Raw genomic sequence first — 24,214 nt, 5'->3', positions numbered from 1 at the left:
TTCTGCCTCTTCCTCCTGTTCTCATGATGACCCTGGTTCACTTTCATCCCTCACTAAGCAAACCGATTTCTTTGTGTGTTTCTTCTTCTGTATAGGGGGCGACTGATACTGGCACAGGTTGGTTCTCTGGTTCAGCTGCAGTGCCTGTCACTGGCATTGGGGTAGCCACGGTGCCTGTCACTCTGTTTTCCCTCTCTTCCCCCTGTGGGTGCTGCCTAATATCAAGCAGTGTTTGGTAGATACTGGCCAGGGCCCAGCACAGTGAGGTTAAGTTGTGCATCTCTGGAATAGCCACAGCATTTTCCTTTCAAATATTCTACGACTTCATGAGGGTTCTGTAGTTGTTCAGGAGTGAAGTTCCAAGACACTGGAGGTGAGAAGTTCTCTAGACACCTGCCCATATCCTCCCACATGCCATGCCACCCATGAATATCCAGCCTTGGGGCAGATCTCTGGGTGGTATTCTTAAAAAACTTTTTTGTAGCCCTAAACAAGGCCTGAAACATATTCAGGAGACATAGCACTAACAGCATGCTGGCTTGCGCATCCCAAGGATATTCAAAATTCTCAAAAGCTGTTGTAATTAGTCGGAAGGAGAAAAGGGAAGTGAACGAACGGGGGGGGGGGAGTATCCCCCCGACTTCCCCATGGATTGGGTGCGATTACCAATAAATTCCGATAGAAGGCGCCCGAAGTATGGAAATTATATCAGTGCTGCATACAGATATCAGCTTAACCTCATGACCAGTGATGTAATAATTTCATAAGTCAACATCAGTCGCCAGTGTAGCAAAATGATAATCCCGATCCCTCTCCCAGAGGTGATAAACGTAACCGCAGGGAATACATAGAGCATATAAGAATTTACACAACGCCACCATGTGACCAAATGAACCAACATTGTGACTAGCAACTATTTAACTATAAGAAATGCGTATAACAAATTTGTTTTAACACGCTCTGGCCAGATCTGTCGTTATCTCAACCCTTCGTGCCCCACGTTGGGCGCCAAAAAGGACTGTCGTGGGTTCAGCCCAGGCGGCACCAAAGGACCACGCAGCCGCTCGCTCACTCCTCCCGCCCCCCTCCGGTGGCATGGGGAGAAGAATCAGAAAGGAGAAAAGAAAAAAAAAAGAACCGGAACCTCGTGGGTTGAGATAAGGACTGTTTACTGGGACGACACAAAAGGACAAGTTACAACAACAACAACGGTACTAATAAAAGAATATACAAAACAAGTGATGCACAGTGCAACCGCTCACCGCCCGGAACCCGGCACTCCAGCGCTGAAAGCCGAAAACTCCTCCCCAGCCCGCTCCCCATTTATATACTGAGCATGATGTCACATGGCATGGAATAGCTCCTTGGCTAGTTCAGGTCAGCTGTCCTGGCTGTGCCCCCTCCCAGGTTCCTGTGAAAATTAACTCTACCCCAGCTGAACCCAGGACAACCAATAACAGTAGTCTCTACCACTCAAGAAGAACATTGAGTCAAAAATGCGATATTCCAATGAATGGAATACCTCCAGCTAGAGGAATTTAATATTTCTTCTGCTTTATTTTCCAACTACAGTTGCTCTAAAGGCAATGGTAGAAGTGTTACCGCATTGGATCGATATCCACATCACTTATACTCTTCTGGTCTTTTTTTACCCTTCAACAAATGAACAGGGAAGAGGAATAATAGGGAACAGAAAGAAAAAAACCCTCAGAGACCTGAAAGCTGAGTTTAAGTTCTCTTGTTCTCATTTAAAAATTAAATTTGCAAGATAATAAACCTATAGTTGTTAACTCATGGTAGTTTCAGATTTGGCACAGTCCTCTGAGTACTGTGCACAGCTCAGGAAAGGTCTATATCCTATTTTTAAAGCACTCACTTGAAACATAAACTAAATAATGTAGGTTCTGTATTCTAGTTTAACATACACCTTCAAAAAAGATGTGTTATTAGGGAACACATGTTTTCCAGGACTGTGGAAACTACAGCAAGTTACACCAACTGTAACAGATGAAGGCCCCCTAAAAGACTTCATTTCCAGTGGCTCTTGATTGTCACGAAGAGCTGCTGCTGAGCACAGGTCTGTACTCTCTGGTCAGAGCTGCAAAGGTGTAACTGACCCCAAGGTAGAAACTCAGCTATTCAACTCCTGCAGGACATTTCAGGCTAAGGATGTGCAAATAATATGAGCTACCTAGCACCTCCACTGCCAGGTGGGTTCTGGATTATACGCTTAAGTGCATTATAAAGGAATTGCCCTATCCCCACATTCTCAGTAGAAAAACCCCCTAGCTTAGTAGGTGAGATTTGCCAAGCAGTATTGCTGATCCACTTTAAAGCACGCTGGATTTATCGTAGCCTATTTTCACCCCAGCCAGATATTCAGACAAAAGACAGTAATTCACCAACCATATCTTTTTTATAAATCTATTTCTTTTATGAAGTTATATCAGTTGGTGCCATTGCCTGAAACAAGATTTTTATATGTGACTTAGAACCTTATGTCTGAGCAGGTCATTCTATACTCTCTTTGTAGTCAATGAAGAGAAAAAGACAGAATGCAAGTCCTCTCATCTGTTTTAAACATTTTGTTTTCAGATGTAAAGCATGCACCCTAGAAGGGCTACTGAATATAAATGGAACGCAAAAAAAAAAAACCAAAACCAATAGTTAATAGATGTTTGCATTACCTGCACCCAGAGAGCAACAAAGCTGGTGAAGGGTCTAGAGAACGAGCCTTATGAGGAGCGGCTGAGGGAACTGGGGCTGTTTATTCTGGAGAAAAGGAAGCTGAGGGGAGACCTTATTGGTCTCTACAACCATCTGAAAAGAGGTTGTAGCGAGGAGGGTATCGGTCTCTTCTCCCAGGTAACAAGCAATAGGATGAGAGGAAATGGCCTCAAGTTGTGCCAGGGGAGGTTTAGGTTGGATATTAGAAAAAATTTCTTCACTGAAAGGGTTGTCAAGCATTGGACCAGGCTGCCCAGGGAAGTGGTTGAGTCACCATCCCTGGAAGTATTTAAAAGACACATAGACATGGTGCTTGGGGACATGGTTTATTGGTGGACTTGCCAGTGCTAGGTTAATGGTTAGACTTGGTGATCTTAAGGGTCTTTTCCAACCTAAATGATTCTGTGTGTCTACATTTAACCAAATTAATCTCTTCCCTGGAATTTTTCAGACTACACTGCTGAATTTAGTATCATTAGAAGTAGAAACTGCATCTCTTCTTTCAAATGGGTGGATTAAAATTGTTTAAAAGTCAAGCTCCTCTCAGTTTTGTGTCACTTGAAATGCTGTGTAAAGTTCCCCAAGTAAAAAGGGACTCTCTTACAGTAAAAATATTCTTAGTCACAGATTGAGCTGGCCCGGTACATTGAAAGCAGGATAGAGATCTTGATAACTGATTTACAGAAGATTTATTCATCCTAAATGCTTAAAAAAAAAAAAAAAAAAAAAAAAGACTTAAACCAAAAAGCTCATTTCAGGGAAGCATAATATGAGATAAACACTACACTGAGCATAAAGGATGTCTGGCTGTCTGCAGATCTGAAAAACTTTTAATTTTACCATGTATTCTCTTCCAGATGTAAAGATTGGTCACCCATGCTGCTGTCTGTGATTTTCTAGCTTCTAGCCTTACAAGATTCATTAGCTGTTCATCAACCAAGATGCATATATGACACACTGCAAGAAAGATGGTATTGCTGTTATGATGGCTTTTAAATAAGAGGTTCCTAACATTTGATATTTGTTGGATCCCATCTCTTGATCGCTTAGCTTCCTTGTTGTTGAGCAAATAGTCTTTACTCACATTACCCCTTCAAAAAATCCTGCAAGAAATTCTTGACACACCAAACAATTCTTGCACAGCATTTCTTTTCAGTATAAGTATTACATTTCAGCATTTCAGATATAAATTTTGTATGCAGCAATTTATTCTCTAGCTTTCTGTGAATTTGAATTCATAATGCTTTGGTAAAATTCTTAAATTTTCAGAAAAACTTTTCTTCACAAGGCTCTGTTTGCCTGGTCTGCTTAACTGCCCACCTCCTCCTATTATCAATTTATCTATGTGTACTTGTTCCAGTGGCAACAATGATGTTGCTTAGCTGGTGCTATTTTTAATCATCAAAACACTTTGCAAACATTGTCTTTAGAAACTGCATGGGTAAGATTTTGGAGTACCACTAGTGCCTTTCACTACAGAAATACTGAGGAAAGTAGATGGCATAAAGCTTCTGCATAAGCAAAAGGTTTTGGTTAGAACTCACATCTCTCTATATTCAGACTCTGTCTGAACCTCTTCTTTCCTTGCCAAGCTCTGCTTTGGTGACGTAAGCCAGATGCAATAACAATCCTTTTCTGAAGTATTTTTACATTATGTAGCTTTTGGTGTAGAATTGGGCTGTTTCATTTTTGTGTGTCTCGTCAAGGGGAGAACATCATCTGCCCTTCCCTCCATCCTCCCCTGCATCCCCCATCCCACAACCTTTTCAGCATCCCTCACAGTTCAATACTCCTTGAGAAAGTAGAGATTTGTGTATGGTCTCTGCAAGCTTATCAGATGTAGACTTGTGGGAGGTGTGGATTGTAATTTTTTGTAATTTGTCACTATTGGGGAACAGAATAGTGGCTTTTGTTTTGTTAGAAATAGTCTAAACATTGCAAATAATTTCAAGTTTTTGCAATTAAATGTATTTTGTTTGATTGTGCCATTTGTACATTTAGCTCCTTCTTCCTCATAACTAAAAGATTATCTGATGAATAAATATCCTAGTTATAGACAGGATATCAGAGTAAGGTCTGGAATATTTTACTACAAAGCTATAGTAAAACTTCGAGATCATCCACTAGTATGGCAACTTGAAGTAGTTCTTGTAACAAGTGTCTTGTTTTTGAAAGTATCTACTCAAAACAAATATCAGGGATCAAATGAAGTCTATTCAATAAGAATCCATTCACCTTATTTTATAGTATTTCTACTATATTCAAAATCGTATTTCTGTTCACTTTTACACCTATTAAATATATAAAAGTCTTATAAGTCTGAGTACTTGTGTCCAACTTCAATTACCTTAGTTCTGCTTATTTTGTTTTATTTATAACTTTAATCCAAAATAGTGGATATGGCAACCAAAACTATGTCAGGGCTTGCCAAGCTGTTGTAGCCCAGATCACCAACGTGCATGAACCACGTTGTTAGCATTTCATATTCTGGGTCACCTTTTTAGGCTTTATATGTGGCTCAGGAAAGTTTGGAGGTTTTATTTAATCAACGAAAGAGATTTATGCTTTTTTCCCCCCCTCAGATATGATCTAGCATAATGCTGCCCAATATGACTGGAGCTCTTGGGTATCTATGCTGATAGGCAATAACATGTTCTCATGATGAAAACAAGAAGGCATTTTACAGTATAGGAGATGGAGTTGTATGATTAGGGATCCGTAACGAGAATTCTTACTATTTCCATGGAGATTATGTACTGGAGATAGCTAAAAGGAGGAAAACCAGGATGCACTGGTCAATCAGTGTATGGCTGTGAACTGTTAGTGTGATGCAGGCGTGGAAAAAGCTAATGACATTTTAAGATGCTTTAGGCAAGACAGTTTTGGAAGAGAAAGAGAAGACTGTCCTTTTCATAGGCTTCACTGAGACACTATTCGGACTACTCTTCTGGTCATTTACATTCTGAAAAAAATTCACGTAAACTAGAAAGGGTACAGAGGAAGAACAGAACGATGATTAAAGGAATGGATTATTCAGCATATTCAGCAAAGTAGTTACAAGAGCTTGGACAATTTTGCCTTGCCAAGCAAAGTTGAGAGGGGGCAAATAGGAAGGTAAGAGAAGATCAGTTTCAAAGATAACATCAGTAAAAGTTCAATACAAACTGGTAGTGAATCAACTGAAACTGGAAGTTGGGAAGGGGAAAAAAAAAAAAAAAAAGTGCTTTCATGCTTATCAGCATAAAACTCTGGATCAACCTTCCAGACAAAGCAGCTGGGACAAGGAACTCGCACTGCTTTAAAACAGAGTTCAATCACTTTATGCAGGGATACCTAAGAATTGCTGCAGACAAAAAAACAAGTCTATGCTACAGGTCCTTGAATTGCTGGTGCAGTGGTACAGCCAAAAAATTTACTTGCATGACACCTATACCGTATTAAACCTCTGCATCAGAATTTCTTTTGGTTACCTGCCAAGAGCAAGAAAATTCTTTTTGCCTATGACACACCATTTGTTTTCAGAGTTTTTCTTCTCCTTCCTCTGAATCCTGTGAGATTAAGTCTAGAGTGTCTTTCAGCATTCAGCTTTATTGCCCCAAAGTTGGCCCCATCGATTGGCTGCAGCTAGAGACAAGCTGCAAGTAACAAGTGCCAGCTTGCCTGCCAACATTTAATCCCCAGGCCTAGGGCAGCAGCTCCTCTCCACTTCCCTCAGGCTAAGCCAAACCAACTCAGCCCCAGCTAAGAAAAGCAAAAAGATGAGCCAAAAATCAAAAAGTAGTCCCTTAACTTTAACATGAGATAGAATTTTTTGGACCTCTGGACGTTTCTCACATCATATTACCTACTACTGCAATACTTAAGGCATTTACAATACTCTTATTTGTCCATGGCTTCTGTCATTTTACCACATATAGCCTGCGTTTGTAATAGCATTATCAGGCAATTTGTTCCTGGACTGCTTGCAAACATGCAAAGTAGACATTTTGCAGACCTTTCAAATCAGACACCTGTGGTCAAACTGCCTGTGCATGCAGGAGGCTGGTGTAAGCCTTCAAAACCATTAATAGCACTTAAAAGAAATTTAATTCTGTTAAACAAATAATTGTAGATGTGGAACATATGTTTATGTAAGTGCTCTGAAACAGCAGTTGAGTTCTTCTGAAGTTGTTAGTATTTACCTTAGGCGGAAGCATTTTTCAAGCTCTGTTTGAAATAATTGGCAGCAAGCCCTGTAAAACTTACTCTGAGAATTGGATTGCTAAAACACAGTAAAACGCCCAAATCAATTTCCTAATACTCTTTCAGCCCAGACTCTAATTTTAACACCTCCCCCTTGACCAGCAGCTCTGGCTGACAACAGTTAACTCCAGAGATTAGTGTCTACCTACATATGACAAGGTATTCAAATACTTACTGTACAGAAAGCCCAAAGTGTTTCTTCCTCTCCACTAGAAGGCTGCTTGCTGGCCTCAGCCTCTCCCCTGCTTCATTTTAGAAACTTCCCCTTCCCCAGGTGGCCTCCAAAAACCACCTGGCCCCACCCAGTTCCCTGACCTCCCCTCCCAGCCCGTTCCATCACCTTTCTCTGCCCTTGCCCACCATAAACAAGGACCACATTGATTCAGCTGGGCTGATCTACCCATCGTGCTCCTTACCTGAGCCAACCACACAGGGCAGGAGGGAAGGCATTCAGCATACTGTTTTATGGTGCTATTAATCATTAGAATTGTTTTTAACTGAACAAAACATGCTGCAAAATCAGTAGGCAGTAATTCTGACTATTATCATTTGTTTCATCTGCAGTGACAAGGCAGTATGACCTAACTGCAGCTTTCCTGTAGTTCAGTTATTGTAGATAACACAGCTGTGATTTTCAAGAGTGGTCTTGGTGGTTTGGACATGCTGCTGACAAAAATAATGTGGGAATTGTGAGTTCAGTGTCATAGCCAATGATTAATTCATTCCTCTGGTTTTGTTTACTAAGATCTAAGATCTCTGCTTTTAGTTTTATGTAATCACAATACTTGCTGAAAGAGAAGAGGAATCTTGGGGATGTATGCAGGAGGATTCCTTCTCAAAACAGGAGCGGACAAAAAATGAAACCACCCTGCCATATAAATGCAGGAATGAATTCTACATAAGAGTAGAATTAGTATGCTGATTGAAAGCAAACTGGGGGAAAAAAAAAAAAAAGCTATATCCCTTATTTAATAATAGTTTTTCATTACAGTTTTCCAAAGTGTGATCTCCTCTAACCATGCATTACTTCTGAAATGGTTTAAAACATGTGGTGGAAGTTCCAGGTATGGGAGTTACAATATAAGCTATCAAGGAAAACAATATATAGATAGATACAAACAAATCAAAACAGAAGAAGATGATCTATTTAATCATTTACATAGGGCTGTAGTACATTATGATTTCTCGCAAATACCAATCCCTGTAACACCAGTTTTCCTCATAGAATAGTATTTTTAGAGGCAATCATAGACCAATTAGTATTAATTAAGATCGTAAAAGATGAAGTATCATACAGGAAGCAACTCTCTAGGGTGAGAAATGGTGTAACATCAGGTCTATAAAGCATCTGTCTGCTTAATGGGTTGAATCACGTCTAAGCACCTCAAAACCACCCTGCTAGGTAGGAAGCTAGCAGGATCCACACATGTAGTCTCTTGTATCCTGCAGATACACTCAACCTGGGATTCTTTCATACTTCCTAAGAGTGTGGCAATGAAGCCCAAAACACTGGCTTTAAACAAGCCACTGTAAGGATTTGGATCACATCACCCAATAGATCTCCTGTTTCCATATGTTGCTGTTCACTTTTGACTTCAAGATCACAAAATGCTTTCAAGCTAGGGAATCTGAGGGAAGCTGTGAGCTATGTACACCTAGTGATGGGCCCTTCAGCTCTGAATTTTTCTTTCCCCTTTTAACAGCCACATCCTGGAGATCAGCATTGTCCCTGCACACTGCAAATGTGTTCTTGCTGCACTGTCATCAGAAAAAAAAAAAAAAAGAGGAATCTGAAAAATGAGAATTGAAATATATACAGATGATAATTGATGGTAACAGTAGGGAAGGAGATTAAGCAGGATCTTTGTTAGGGGAATTCAAGCCACCAGCAGCCCTGGAGCTAACATCCAGCAAGTAAAAAAGAAGTGACAACAAATGTCACAGCCCTAAGCCCAGCCAGCCAAACCCCTCGAAGCGAGAGGTTGCAGAGCGTGCTGATGTACTCAGTGTCCTGACAGTGAGTCTAACCCTTCTCTGGATAGAAAGGCAGATCAGGGAGGGGAGAGCAAGGTACAGGAGATAGTCAGTTCTCATATATATGTATTTTGGAATGGGGTGAGAAGATGAATCAGTTTATTTGAAGAGTGAGATTATTAAGGAGGTTTGAACAGCATGTGCAGGAAAAAATCTGATTATGCAAAATGGAAAAAAAAAAAAAAGAGGAGGAATTAAAAAGATTCCAGTGTCAAAAACACTAATTTGTTGGAAGAAGAACATCAGCCAGCAGGTTGGACTGCATACTGAGTGGAAAGCAATGAGGAAGAGGAGAGGGAAGAATAATAAGAACAAAAAGCAGCAGCAGCTAATGGGATAAGTTTCTGTGAAAACAAGCCTAAAAATTCAGAGATGCATACGCAAAAGTCCCTGCCATGTAGAGGTCTAAATGTGTGTAGGAGGAGGGGGGGGGGGGTCACACAGGCAAAACCTGACATCAAATATTGATTCCGTCTATTGTCCAAACTTGTTGAAACCCCATCCTAAAAAAAGCATGCTTTTATAGAGACAGTCTTATAGTAATTTCTTCTCTTCAAACCCTGAACCCTATAAAGAAATTCACAAAGAAAGTTTTTAAAATCATGATAGAAGTAAACACTCTTATCATTAAAAGGTCATTGTTGAAACAGATGTCACTTTAGTTTCTTTTCACTTGCTAAATTCAAGAAACAGTGTGAAACAGAATATAAAATGCTAGAGAGAAAGAGCTCTTTGCTAAAAGGTCATTTAAACCAGGAACTTCTTTGAAGATGTAAAGCCACTTCAGTATTATTTAGTCCCAGTCACTCAGCAGGGTGTCAGCAGTGAGAGACCTATTCTGTTAACACATAGCCCTCCAGACTATGCCAATACCTGAAACATTGAAAAACACCTATTTATGCTTTTATATTTTACAATGATCACAAAGAAAGGCCTTCCCTGGTTTCTAGGTCTTAGGCAACAAATTTCATCCAGTTTTGTAAGGAGATCTCTCCTGCAGATGCTCTAGTGAGCCTGCAGAGCAGAGTAACAAATGCTGGGCCTTTACTCACAGCCATGTAATCCTGTTGACTCCTGAAGAGAAAGTGACACATACAACGGAGATCAAAAAGTACTTAGAGGCAGAGGCCCAGATCCCTAGAGACAAATGAACAGTAGAAGAAATGTTCTGAGGCATGAAACAGCCAAAAGTACAACTACAGAAACTAGGTAAAGCTAAAGTCTGACAGAGTTTGGGTTTTGGCATTAATGAAGAAGTTAAATAGTCAAAAGAAATCTTGTTAAACACCTGTTCTTTGTGTTTCCTGCTGTTGCATCCAAATGTTATTTAAATTCTGTTCTTTCCTTAATTAGTTTTCAAGTTGCACAATCATGTCAGCCGCACAGTCAGTATCTTGCTTCTCCTTTTGTTCAAGCCAGAAGCAACTCTGCTTTTATTGAGAGCTGGCTACTCTTGGTGCTTCAATCCTTCACTTACATACAAATATATGCATAGATATAGATATATACATAGAATAGCCCTTTACACATTTTCTTCATGATCAATAGTAGCTGGACACTTCTTTAACAGATTATTCCTGTTCTTGTGAATGAGGACCAATATCCAGAGATTTGAGGACACACAATATGAAATTATTTACTTAAAATGCTCAGAACAAAAGCCCCTTCAAAAAAAAAAAAGTGTCAGCTGTGTCTTGTCTTCTGCTAAAAAGCATGGGAGAAAACGAGACTGCAGTGATCTCAAGATGTTAAAGGTGGCCAGGTCACTTAAGCAGGTATCAGATAATTTACTGTAAACATAACGGAAAGCCTGTAGTGTGCTCAGTTTTTGAGAGGGAATGCTTTTAGTCAGGGTGTACCCTGGAGACAGGGAGGAAGACAGAAATGAAAAGAGAAGCCCTAAGAAACTGCAGCTGGCTTTTGTCTCTTCCCTCACACTTTTCTCCCTCACTGTTCTTTCTTCCACTCATTTTTTCTCTCCCCACTCCTAGCAGCCTCCCTTGAAAACTCTGCTCTTACTGGCAGCATCCAGCATTCAACCCTGCTTGCAGCTACCCTGCTCCCAATCCTTCCTGCATTGCTGGAGCCAGCTGCTCTATTTTATCATCAAGCCTTTCCTTAACCTGCCATGCAAGCCTGTTAGGAGGCAAAAATAAACACAATTATTGAAATCCTGTTGCCAAGCTCCTTAGCTGCAATCCTTGCCTGAAGTGCGGCCTAAATCAGAGTGCAGTGACATCTTCCTCCTGCAAAAGCACCCATACGCCAGTAGGTTTTGTCAGCAGAAGTCCTAAAGGTCCTGCAGCAGCCAGCAGTAAATCTAAATCTTCAGATCGGCATTAGCTATAGGCATTCGCTAAGTTGGCATTACAAGTTATATGCTCAGCTTCCAAGTCTGCCAGTGCCGGAGCCCCGTAAATCCCACTTGGCTGGCACAGTAGTGCAGAGTCACAATTTGCAGGGAGTCACTGTCCTCCCTCCTATTTCCCACGCAACAGCTAGAGCAGTAAATGTGACTCTCCCCATCCCACCCTTCTCCCTGCCCCACCACTATCCTTCCCTCTGCCTCCCTCTCCCACGTCTCAGCCAGACCTGACCCTCATCCTTGCGTCAAGGATTTCGACTTTGTCTCCGCCACTGACAAACCTTGAGCATATTCTCTCTCAGGTGTTACTGTCTACAGTACTAACCAAGGCACTAACCAATGCAGAGACCTTTCCCACAGCATAAACCCTCCCGGGCACTAGCCTTCATCTATCCATGTGGGTCCTGTGGTATTTAGGAATGAACCTACTTCCTCGAACTCTTTAGGCACAAATCATAAACCCAATACTAGCATTAAGCACATCCTCAGCAATACACATAGCAGTCCATGGCCAGTTATAAGCCGTTTGTCTCATCTTCACCCTTCCTTATCCAAACTCTTCTTGTCCTGCAGAATCCTCTGTAGCCTGAAGGTTACGGTTAAGCTGAGGGTGAGCAGGATCCCTCTGTCCAGCACTCTTCCACCGCTGCATCGCTCTGCTCTCTTTCCTGTGCCTCTTGCTCTGGTGAAGTAGCTCGAGAACAACAAGCCCAGGAAGGTAGGGAAGGATCCTGGCTCACCTCACTCTTTCATAGGCAAATAAGGCCTGCCACGGGCACATTTTGGCTGCTCTGCTTTGTGTTACAATCCCCACAAGCAGATCAGATGCTGTCAGAGATGGAGATGACAGCACTTGCTAGGAGCAGTCCCAGAGCAGTCCCAGTCTTCACAGGAACCACCCCGGGGGCCAGCGTCAGACCTCCTTTGCATCGCATGAGGCAAGATACAGGGACAGCAACTATCAGGTCGCACATTTCTGAAAACACACAGCCAGGTGTCCAAGCCTTGACAGGTGCCACGTTGGCTAATAGAGGCTTCAAACAACAGGACCTGTCTTAAAACCCTAGGATCATTCCTGTTTAAATTTCCTTGCTTAGGGGATTTGCTACTGTAAGACTGTTATTTTCCTCCTGACTAGCCGGGCTTGCAGTCCTTCCTTAACTCTCCAGTCAGGATAATGCGGCATTTGGTTAGTCTGGCTTAGGTAGTACCAGGCTCCAATATTGGAAAGTATTTTAAGAGGTGGAGGGAAGGTGTTCAACAGAGGGAAGCATTACTCGTGATTGACAAATAAGCAGTTGTGTCTTCAGAAGCCAAGCGGGAAGGTATGAGCCTGAGATTTAAGAGAGGAAAATAATGAGATTAAATACTTCTTTGCCTTTTCATTATACATCCAGTTTTCTTAACGGTGTTTTTTCTCTGTAGGAATCTGAATATGAAACTGTGAGATGTTCTGCATATTGCCCTCTTACAGCTTTTATCTGAAATCTTGCAGCGTCAAATTTTGGCTTCAAATTCTTGAACAGTCTATAAACAATAGTGGAAAATCTATGGTGGAGTCAGTGCAATAGCATTCTCATAAAAAATATAAAAGAAAATACTCTTTTACTCCCAAACAAAATGCTCTATGGGCACTTACATATTTTCAGTATAAAATTGATTTAGCTAATCTTCTACACAAACACTGTACTTAAAATCAATTGCATTTTTTCCATTTTAAAATGTTCAGATTTTGAAGACTGATTTTCCTGCTACCTGTACATTCCTGCTATCTGTAATGTAAAGGGATGCTGATGACAATGAAAAATTTATTTTCCATGGGCTGGAAAGGAGTGAAAAATCCCGTTTCAATTATGGTTAATTATGGTAGCTTTGCTACCTCTATCCCCTCCACTGAAAATTTATGCCTCATTCAAGCCTCTTGTCCTTCTTTGACCTCTCTTGCTTACCTAATGTTTTATTCATTAGTAAGATATGGCAGGAAATGTCATGTCATTAGTGTTGTATTCATCTACTTTGAAGACCATCTACCACTTTGTGACAGATTGTGTGGATTCTTCCATTAACAGATCAGCAGATTTACTCATTTCTTTAAAAAAATATTTAAACCTATTGTTACTACTTTTAGCATGTAGCTTCTTCAAGGCAGATATTTAAATATTAATAAGTTTTAGGTCCTAAAAGTTTCTAACAAAGTACTTCTGCAGGTCTTGTAGTCTGATCAGTATGTCCCCCCCCACTCCTCCCTTTCCTTATTGTTAGATGCTCAGTTTCTCAGATGTGTTATACATGGTAAATTGATGAGATATGTCTTGAAATTCCCAACTTTTCTGTAATATACATCTGCTCCAGAGAACTGGCAAGCCTAAGAAGTTCAGCTGCAAATGCGTCAGCCTGAACCTAAGAAGTACAGATTGGAGGCAGTGACTCACTAGTTCACGATGGAGTAGCTTTGTGCAGTCAACTTTTTCCTACGTCAAACAGCTCTGGGAGAAAAAGTTGGGGGCGGGGCTGGGAGCTGGTTTGGGGTTTTTTTGCTTATGTGTAGACTTCCATTCCATATTAGCCTCTGGTTTTGTATAAGATGAAGTAAACTTAACTTTCTTCACAGTGGGGAAAATCTTCAGAAAAGACATTTAATAAACTCATTGTTCTACCATCCATTTTTTCTTGGAATTTGCCAAGATAGGCTCAAGTGTGCACAGATGGCCCCACCTACTCTAAGAAGGAAAAAAGAAAATTCTCTAGAGAGACTGATCTGATGAGTGTGTGTGTGTGTGTGTGTGCACATTTGTTTAAGCAGGGAGAAACTGGACGAGATGCAAGTGACCATCCTTAACATTAAAAAGTTATCTGGTTTCTGATCCATAGTGAAAGAGAGCACTGGAAAATTTCAAATCTTTCCACTGAGATTAGACAACAGATAGTGCAGCTATATCAGCTGTCACAGGTGAGGTGGCCCACAGCAACTGGAGCAAATGAGAAATAACATAGTTTTTACTCATAGCAAAAGGCTAACCATTAAGAATTTGCAGCCTGTAGCTGGAGGTTGGGGGGTTGGGGTTGAATGTTTTTGTCTGAGAATAAATAAGAGCAGCAACAGTCTGTGACTTACACTGGAATATAGTAATTACCATGTCGGATCAGATTTGTACCTCATCTTTAATCAAAAACAGGCAGAGTGCTAAGGTGGCCAGCCGGGGTTGGAGAAGGATAAGGAAGAGGAGGGCATGTTATATATTTGGCACTAGACATTGAACTGCATGTTTTTTGAGCTCTAACACGTCATTTTTTAAACTAAACCATATTGTGAAGCATAGGCACTTTTAATGAATAGAAAGATGTGGCTTAGTACACAATTAGGTGAAAGACCTTGGAAGGGTTGTCCATGAATATTTTTTAATTCAGGCAAAATCCAGACATCTTTACCTAAATCTGTAGTCTCTCTATTTGATAAAATTTTATCCTCAATGTAAAAGAAACCTGGCTATTTCTCACTTCACTGTCTTTTAGAGAGAAATGCAATTACTTTTGTGCAGCTTTCAGGTACAAAGCAAAAATAACCAATGCACAGTATTTTCAAAATTCCCTGATTTCAATAGCATTAAAAATTAATTTCTTCATAAAAGAAGTCCTACTTTTTCCTTATCTAATTATAAAGCTCTCTACAATGTTCTCAAATACATCAAAAAGAAAACGCCCTTTGTGCAGAAAGTTAAAAAGTGATTTATCACTGCATATAAAAACAATGTGCTTGAGATATAAGCTCAGCCAGGCTGCTGGCTAATTTTTCTAAACTGATGCAGCTTTTGGGTATGGCTTCAGACCGGAATCCTGAAACAAAATGTAATTTAGCAGAATGGAGAGCAATTATTTCACTGCATATCACCATTAAATAAATCTGTTTCAAAAGGTAGCTCTGAAAGTGGCATCCTTAGCAGCTCTATTCATCGGGGCCCTGCAAACACCAGTCAATTTTGAAAATATTGAGTAGAAGTTGAGATTCTTAGATTGCCCAAATCATATCTTCCTTTTACGATGGTACTTGCCCTTACAAATATCCATTTTCTGTTAAGCTGTATGAGTAGTGGAGGTGATTCTTGCTGGTACATTCTTACAACTTTGAGGAAACTCTGGTAAGAAATTGCTTTGGCTGAGGAGGAGCTTTCACTCCGGACGCATCCTGCTTACGTACTCCTCCCCGCACCTCCCTGGCAGCAGCTCTCGACATTTGCTCCAATGCAACCCAGCATTGCTGAAAAACAAATCAAACGATGATGGAAATAGTCCACGCCCGGGCTGGCTGAAGCCATTTGTCTTCAAAAAATACTTACAAAGAAAGCAATCCAAACTAGTGAAAGATAATAGAAATGCTTCCCAAGACTATTTATGCTAGATCTACAGGCTGTTTGTTTGCCTTCTCTGGAAGAAAAACATAATCAGTACCCCGGCTATATCCATCACCATTTCTATGCCCCTCACAGGAATTTTTCCCCAAAAGCTATTTGGACAGCAGCACCTGCATCAGGAAGAAAGGAGTTAAATAATCTGAGCAGGTTTCTGTAAGCCGCCGTGGTATCCAGTACTCCAAACTCTGATAGTAAAGATGAACCAACAGAAAAGTTGCCTGTCTCCCAATCAGTTGCCAAACCACTGATAAAGTTTACAGCAAGATTTCCTTTCTTTTTCCAATAACTTTGTTTATATTAAGCCCTGCCTCACCAACAGCTATACATAAAACCAGTCATAGTTTCAGGAAGGTTTGAGCTATGTGATTGTTTTGGTAAAAGAGTATTATATAGGACTAAAATGCTGCCTGCTTTAAAGATATGCCCTTTTGATATGTAAGATATTGCTCTGTGAGAGATTCAACATACTTAGTCACCTGTTATACCAGCCAAGAAACAGCATATAAATTTTAAAATCCTAGGCCATGTCCTCTGTCTGTTAATCCCCGAGCTTCCTCACTAGAAGTGCTCTGATTGAGTGAGACAAAGACCCTATTTTAGTAACACAGCTTTCACAAAGAGATACTGGTGTACGTTATGAATTCAGATGACCAAGAAACAGCATCTTACATCAACAAGTCTATTTAACACAACTGAAACTGTTATTTTCCTTTAATTTTGAGGAGACTAAGACATTTAATTCTTTCCTTAACAAAATCACAGGTTGTTTTCCAAATTACTTACTTAGAAAAAAAAGTTCTCATACCCCAAAATGAAAGCCCAAAATTTGGCATGGGAGGGACAGAGATGTGGAACTCTGGTTACAACTTTGTTGATTGGTTAGACAAGGAGGTAATTTTACTGCATATTTTCTTATCTTTATTAATTAAAAAAACATCCTTTCTCCTTGAAAATGAAGTTTAAGCTCTTTTTCAGTCTTAATCAAGAAATTGTCCTTTTCAGTTTCCTGATCTGTCAAGGTTTGACAGATAAGTTCTGAAAATTGCAACAAAACTGTGTGATTTTCACTAGCTATCTGAAGATAAATTCCCTCTGGCTCAGTTTTGCCACTTTTTGAAACTGCTGAGCTACTTTTTTGTCTTGTTGCAAGGCCTGAAGAAAGTAGGTTGTGAAAGAAAAGAATCTTTTTTAAAAGCAGATGAAGGGGCATTTATGTTAAATTCTTCCCTTTACTTAAGCAATTTACTGAGGAACAATCCATACAGAGAAGTGCAGAGCAGCTCTGACTACTTAGCCTTGCTTATTTTGTCCTATCTGCCTAGACTTCAACCCATCAAAGAATGTTAGGGCTAACATGAAATGTCCTTCCCAGTAGTCCATGACCTCACATGGGAGCTTTTAGGTTCTTTATGATATAACATTTATCTTCATGAGAGAAAGTTCTCTCAGTCATGGTTAATCAATGCCTGGAAACCTAAATTGTTATAAACATATATCCATTACTTTGATTTGTGTTTCATAATTGACTTGTCCTGAAGCAAAAGAGGGGGAAATACATGCTGACATAATTTTGTTCAATTGCTACTGAAGTTATGTAATTCCTTAAGATTATTAGTCAAATTGCTACCCGTTGTTGACACGAAGTAACGGTAATGTTTGCAGATGGTTAGGGCTTGTGTATGTTACCATTACAATTTCCACACTCACAGGAAGCCCTTGTATGGTATATGTGATGATACAATGACAGTACTCAGAAGTTTACAGTCTAACAGACACAACAAGAAATTGCAGAGGAGGAAGATATAATCCCGCAACTGAAATCTGGCATTTTTTTGAGTTTAGAAGTGATTCCTGTTTGCAACTGCTCCTTCTCTTGTGCTTTTATGAACCAACTAATTTTGTGTAGTCCTCAAGGTTGAAATAGCTCTTTAGGAAAAATGTACAATACAGAAATCAGTCTTTTAGCAGAAAAGTTAGTCTTTCATCATGCTCAACAAAAAGCAATTTTCCCTTGCCATAAGATGAGGACAGATGTGGAAGCCAGGCTAACTTCCTGAAGCAGCAGAGGTAGAAGCAAAGCATCCACGCAGTCCGAATCAAGACAGGTTGGGCAGCCTCATCTTCCTGCTGCTCCTGCCCATCCCTGCTTTAAATCCTCATCTGCAATTAGTGATGACATGTTCTAATCCTCTTCATACAAGCTATCAGAGGATTGTAACTTCATATGGGAAATATCAGGGGAAGAAAAGCTCAGAACAAAAATCCTTTTTTACAAAAGCATTCAATAACGAAGAAGGAAAAACTAAAATAAAGAGCAGACAGACTGCATAGGAAGGTTTGTTTAGAACTAAATAACTTCAGAAAAACAGCTTGGCTTTCAATTTATTGCTGTTCCTTTGTGGGATTGAGATCTTGTTTGAGGGTGCAATTTATGCCTGCAAAATTAATTTCATACAGAAGTGGTCGTACTTCTGAGTAAATGTTATCCTCTTTAGGTAATAAAAAAAATAATGATAATAATCAGATTTGTTTCTAGAATTGAATGGTAGCTTAAAAATTGTCAACAAAAGTTAGTCACAAAGAAGATCATCCTACATATTTAACCCTTCATGTACTGTTAATTTTCATTTTTGCTGCCACCTTCTTCACCATTAGATGGCAAAGATTTCTTTTCATTTCATGGCAATGAACATTTGAAAGGAATCATTTATTTATACACGGATGATGTCATGTAATGCTGCATCCTCAGCTTCAAGGTCAGATATATTTACTGTGCTCAGATAAATTACATCATCATTATTATTATTATTATTATTATTATTATTATTATCATCATCATCATTATTATTATTATTATTATGCCTATCCAGTGTAAATACATTTTGAGCATAATTCTTTTTCTTTCATTTGCAGCAGGGAGTTTTTGACGTTTGAACATAGGCTCTTCCTTCCTATTATTTTATGCATTTGCCCTCTGGTCATTTTCAACCCCTGCAGTCAGAATAATGAATTCCTCTTTATTGCACTGTCAGTGTGCTGTCATTATTGTGGAATTTTTCTTCTCCTGGAAGGCTGTTTTGTAAGTTATTTTTGAAAAGCTATACTACATATGTGTTTGGGATTTATAGGACTGTACTGATCCATCATCTTCTGGCACATCCAATGCAGCCACTGTAAATTTAAAGAAAAAGAGGATTCTCATCCAACTATGGACATCAAGCCATTCTGGGAAGTATTATCTACTTCTAACTCCTTGCCCCTTTTATGCAGGAAACACAAACTCAGCTCAAGATCACAGATAGATTTCTGTTTGCCTTTGCAGTAAGGCTGTCATTTTCTTTATGCCACCTCCAGTTACTGCTGGCTTTTGAGAAGACAAAAATTTGTGTGTGATTCTGAACCTAGGTCTTCTGCACGATAGCAAATGGTGCTGCTGGTTGAGCTTTTAAAACAGCTGTCAGATTCATGTAAAGCTGGTTTTTTCCCATAATTATCTTAGCACAAGATACCATTTTAAAAGTCTTATTTAGCATCCTCCACACAGTAAGAAAGTCACTTTTAGTCTTGTCATCGAATTATTGCAGATGCTATTTTTAATCACAAAAAAGCTTGCCTCCATATTCCACACATTTCACAAGACTCTTTCCATTGCTTCTCACAAGACCAAAGCCCTCATAATATCAATGTCTTTGCTAGGAAAGGAGGGCTGGAATTGATAGTTCTGCTTTTTGGTTACTGGCAGACTTCAACCTGACATAATAAATATTCAGACTTGAAGCAGGAGAACCATGAGGCTTGCAAAGTGATGGAAGGAATAAATGTGCTTCAGAGGTGGAGGCAGGTCCAGAATTACTTCTGCTGGACTACCTTCCTAGAGGTAGTTACTGCCACACATAAACTGAGATTATTGGGATTTTGAGCAGATGTGAAATGACTTTAAATTGGGTAAAACCAGGTTCGTTGCTGTTTAGAAATATTAAGTCCTCATATGTACAAGACAACTCTGTTCATCTGGCTTCTGTTTATTAAACAAAACGGTGAGTTCATAGGATTTCAGGCAATTGCCTAATTTTTCCCTTTACCTGGGGATGTTCTGCCATAACAAAAATTACCCTGGTTGTAAATTGCATATCAATGGTTCCCAAAAGTCCTTATTTCTGCAGTTCTGTAATGTCGTCTTCTCCGTTCTCAGTTGATAGGAATCACTATTCTATGAACAGCCTCAGTTACTGATTGAACATTACCTATTTTTTTAAGATGTTCTTAGAAAGCTAAAAGAAAGCATAATTCCATACGAACTTTACCTGCTGGGTATGTAAGATTCTCCTTGGAGATGTCTGTTCTGTTCCTGTGCTGAACCTCTAGGTCCAGGGCACTTACATTTTAATTAAGCTGAAAATGATGGCAGGTAAAACAGCTACATCCATACTGCTGTATCATCAACAAGGACTCCCACATCCACCCTCCCTTCCCATCCAGACAAGGTCTTCACAGGAGCTTGTAGGCAGCTTGCAAACATGCCTGCACAGGAATGCCTGGCAGCACTCCAAGCTAGATAACAAGGTGCAAATAGTGATCTAAGCACCCAGGTGGCCTCCAGATCCCCTTCAGAGGACACTCTCTCCCCATTTGGACAAGAATGAAGTCATTGGATGGCATGCCAACAGTGAAATTCTTGACTATATAAGCACACACATTTCAAAAATATTCTTTTTTGCATTAGAGGACCAGGACAGAAAAAGGGAGGGCAATTAGGAAGGGCCTGAGTGCAGAGCCAGGTGCTTGCAAACACAGTTGAGATGAGGATGAAAAGGTGAAGATGCAGAAGCTGGAAGGAAAGGAGGATGGGAAAAGGATAGACTGTAGGGGGAAGGCATGTACAAAAAGGACCTCGAGTCTGTCAAGAAACAGACCCTTCTTATTTGTCTAGAAAAGCCACACAAAATCTCTGAGGTGTGTAGGTGCTACCTAGACATTCTGGTACGTATAATTTCTTACCTTGGAATGAAACATTCCATACAAGATCTCAAAAAGGAACAAAAGCCAGCTTCCCCTCCCTCCACCCCTTAAGATGGAAATCCTTCTGAGTATTTTAAGATCACCCTAAAATTAGCCTGACTCTCGTGCACTCTTGTATTTTCATACAGAACAGTTTTGCCATGTTTGATGGAGTGTGTTGAGAGAAAAGGATGCAGACAATGGTTACGCTAACAACTTCCAAGCAAAACCAGACAAGAGGGCTACTCTGCCTCTGCCTTGATCAGTTGTTGCTGACCATCCATTGAATGCTTAATGAGATACAGCTAAGTACATCATTATGTCCTGAGTGCTGCATGTTCCCGTAGAAGGTCATGCTGGCCATCCTACCTTCTGTCCTTCCTGGCCTTGCCTAGAGATAGAGAAATCTGCATTGCCACGGAGGGCAGGGCAAGAGAGAGCACAGGCACTCATTTTACTCTTTAAACTCTATTATTACTGCCAATAAGTTACATTTTGAAGCTTAGTGCTCTGTACTGAGCAGGAGACTAATTTTTGAAAAATGCAAGTCTTACGTCTTACCAGTGGCATGGGGACAAAAGTACTAAGAGCTTTTACTTCTCCATGTTTTTTCAACACATACAGGACTGATGTTATAATTCATGATTTGCTGGGTGCCTCCCTGGCAGGGAGGCTATTGCCCTTCCTTTAGCAATAATGAAACCTGGACTTCCAAAAGTTGCACTGACAACCTCAAGAAACCACATCACTGACTATCCTAGCCTAGGCCATAGGCCATAATGTCAAGTAGATGGTACAACAAATAGGTCTGTAACCACCCTCAAAACCTGCCCCAGAGTACTTTGAGCTGTAAGAACTCATCTGGCACCAAGTCACAGTCAAACGTTAGTAGAATTATATTATAGATAAATTGCCATGTTATTTGATAATGTGTGAAAAATTATTAGTTTTTATCCTTTTTTCCAGGAAATCAATGATCATTCCTTATTTCTTTTGTCACTCTGTCTTCTTTTTGTTCATTTTTCTTACTGACTGCTCTTCTGCTTTGAAACAAGAACTGCTTTTGATATCTGATTTTCTACATTTTAAGCATATTAGACATTTAAAGATTTTATATTTAAAATTAAATTATTCTATTCTTGGTAGAATCCTCTATTTCTGCTTCTCACAGTGCAGACATTTTTCAATGCATACTCTTTTGCAGTATATTTCTTCTTTAGGCAGTTGCTTACTGTGAGACAGTGATAACTGTGGGGAAAAAACCTTAATATTTTGATAATGCAAGAAACAATGCCTTGCAGTTCAAACAGCACATACTCTGGCATGTTTATGTTGTTAGTTTAATAACATGAGGCCTAACGCTGCAAAATGCCAAGTGCCCTCAGCTCCCACTGCAGTCGGTAGGAGCTGACTATTAGCACCTTACAGATGAACTCGGGTGCTAATAGCATGAGATACACTAAAACTACTGGCTTCACTAAATGGCACAGGCTTCCTCCTCCTTTTCCTTTCACTGACCATTTATCTTCAGAAAAGTCCAGGTCAGTTTGTTCAATTCCTTGAGTTCCTCAAGTGGAGCCAATTTCTGAAGTGTCAAATCCTGCAAGGTTTTTGCTGGTCATTATCATTACAAAGAATTTCAGACATTGCCAGCAATGCTCTTACACGAACTCTGTGGGGTTTTCCTAACACTCGCCTCTAAGCTTTTAAAGAATCATTCTCAGTTAGTTGAAGAGGTCCTGCAAATTACAGTTTAGGCCTTCAGAAAATTTTTTTTTTCTTCCCCTGAAATAGAGATCTTTCATTGTCACTTACAGAGTCTATTTTGATGATTTTTTTTGCTTTCTTGCAGGTTTTTGGCAGTAGCCAGTGTTGCTAAGGGTGATTTAATTCCTACTTCCAGTCCAACCCCCAGGCTTCCTGGCACAGAGGCAGCTTTTCCAAGGCTATTCCGAACACGAGAGATGGTGAGTTGCTTTCTACCCTCATACATAGAGACTCTACATGTGGGTTTGTGAGGGATATACCTATTTTAAAGATGATCAAATTCATTTAGTTGGGTCTTCCACAGGGGTTCTGCAAAGCACGTTGAATGGAGTTTTGCTGAGCTCTGCGAGATTGACCTTTCCTTAAAGTAGTGCAGGAGGAGAGAAAAGTCTGTACTGTGAAAAGCCTAAAGAGAGCAGGCAAACGTAGCCAGGTGAGGGCTGACCTACAGGGTTATTGCAGGCTTAACCGGGCAATGTGAGTACACACAGTGCAATGGAAAGCTGCAGACCAGCCAGGGAAAAGATGTCAAAGAGCACAATCAGTTTGAGAAAAGAAGGGCAGTGGCCAATGGAGAGATGACTGAATAAATGAAGAATGTCCAGTACAGTCTGAGAAGCTCAGGCACTGCAGGAGAAGCTTAGTCTTCAGTCCTAGTTCTGACTGACCTTCTCCACAGCCTTGGACGTTTAAAAACTCAACATTCACTTCAACTGAGGGGAAAAAAACAACGGTGGCAATATAACGCTTCATTTCACAGGTATATTTTAAAGACTTAACCTTTGTAAGACATTTTGAAGATGAAAAGCACAGCAGCACTCATTACTTTACTTAAGCAAATTTCTCTGTGCCTACCTGAACCTAAAATCTTTTGATATTAGCTCATCACAAAGATATTTTGTGAGAAGATTTTTCTCACTTTTGTGTTGGCCTGTGGTCATTCCATGCCACTGCATGCCTGTTTTTATTTCTGGTTTTGCCGTGTGCAGTTTTGCAAAGAAATGACTTTTCCCATAGCACATAATTGTAGATTTTTAACAACAACAAAGATGAAATCCCCAAATCCTTGTTTCCCATAGTGATTCAAATACAACAGTTTAAAGATAACATTTCATAAGGCACTTAAAACTGGCTTGAATATAAAAATATTTTAAAACAGAAAGTTAAAACTTCCTGCAACAGTGTCAGGAGACAAAATTGTCATTTAATATTGAGACATCTGGATAATAAAGTAACAAAAAGCAAATTAAAATCTTCAGCAGTCAATTGCCTGAGCAAATGCAGATGAAGTATGATTGCTCATAAGCAGACCTGAAAATTGCACGTGGGAGTAATGTGCCACCATTCAACATCCGAAGACATTCTTTCTGGGGTATTTAATCTCATTACTTTTTTGCTAGAGAAAGAAACAGACCCTCAAGGCTGATATTTTCACATGTTCAGTGCTCCTTACCCTCAATATAAGCGAGTATAAATTCAGAGTCCTAGCATCTCAGGATTGTGAGCACACTCTCAGTGTCTGAAAGATCCAGCAAGGTGCACTTTAAAATTCTTATTCACACTGAGAGAGGCAAGGACAAGGTTGCTGTGCTTCTAATAACAGAACAATTAAAAAGTGTGACTGGGTAACTGCAAAACTGATGAAAATAAAGTCACCTAATTGTTTCATGGT

The 24,214-nt window shown here is 39.9% G+C and overlaps 1 protein-coding gene across 6 annotated transcripts in view; it reads left to right on the top strand.

Annotated features, from left to right (window-relative positions):
• The window catches only part of HTR1F (5-hydroxytryptamine receptor 1F), a 127,890-nt gene that overhangs the window by 35,664 nt on the left and 68,012 nt on the right, over positions 1 to 24,214 (top strand). For 5 of the 6 annotated variants that reach the window (XR_003924208.2, XM_041124828.1, XM_030019832.1 and 2 more), the window contains exon 2: positions 22,628 to 22,742. The gene's annotated coding sequence lies outside the window, so the exon portion shown is untranslated. Of the gene's footprint in view, positions 1 to 20,034; positions 20,089 to 22,627; positions 22,743 to 24,214 lie in introns of all 6 variants that reach the window. The other variant, XM_041124829.1, reaches the window with a different exon arrangement.

Source organism: Aquila chrysaetos, chromosome 7 (assembly GCF_900496995.4).
Source record: "Aquila chrysaetos chrysaetos chromosome 7, bAquChr1.4, whole genome shotgun sequence".
NCBI lineage: Eukaryota > Metazoa > Chordata > Aves > Accipitriformes > Accipitridae > Aquila > Aquila chrysaetos.
Note: the sequence above shows the minus strand (reverse complement) of the source record. Positions and strands in the feature narration are given on the sequence as shown.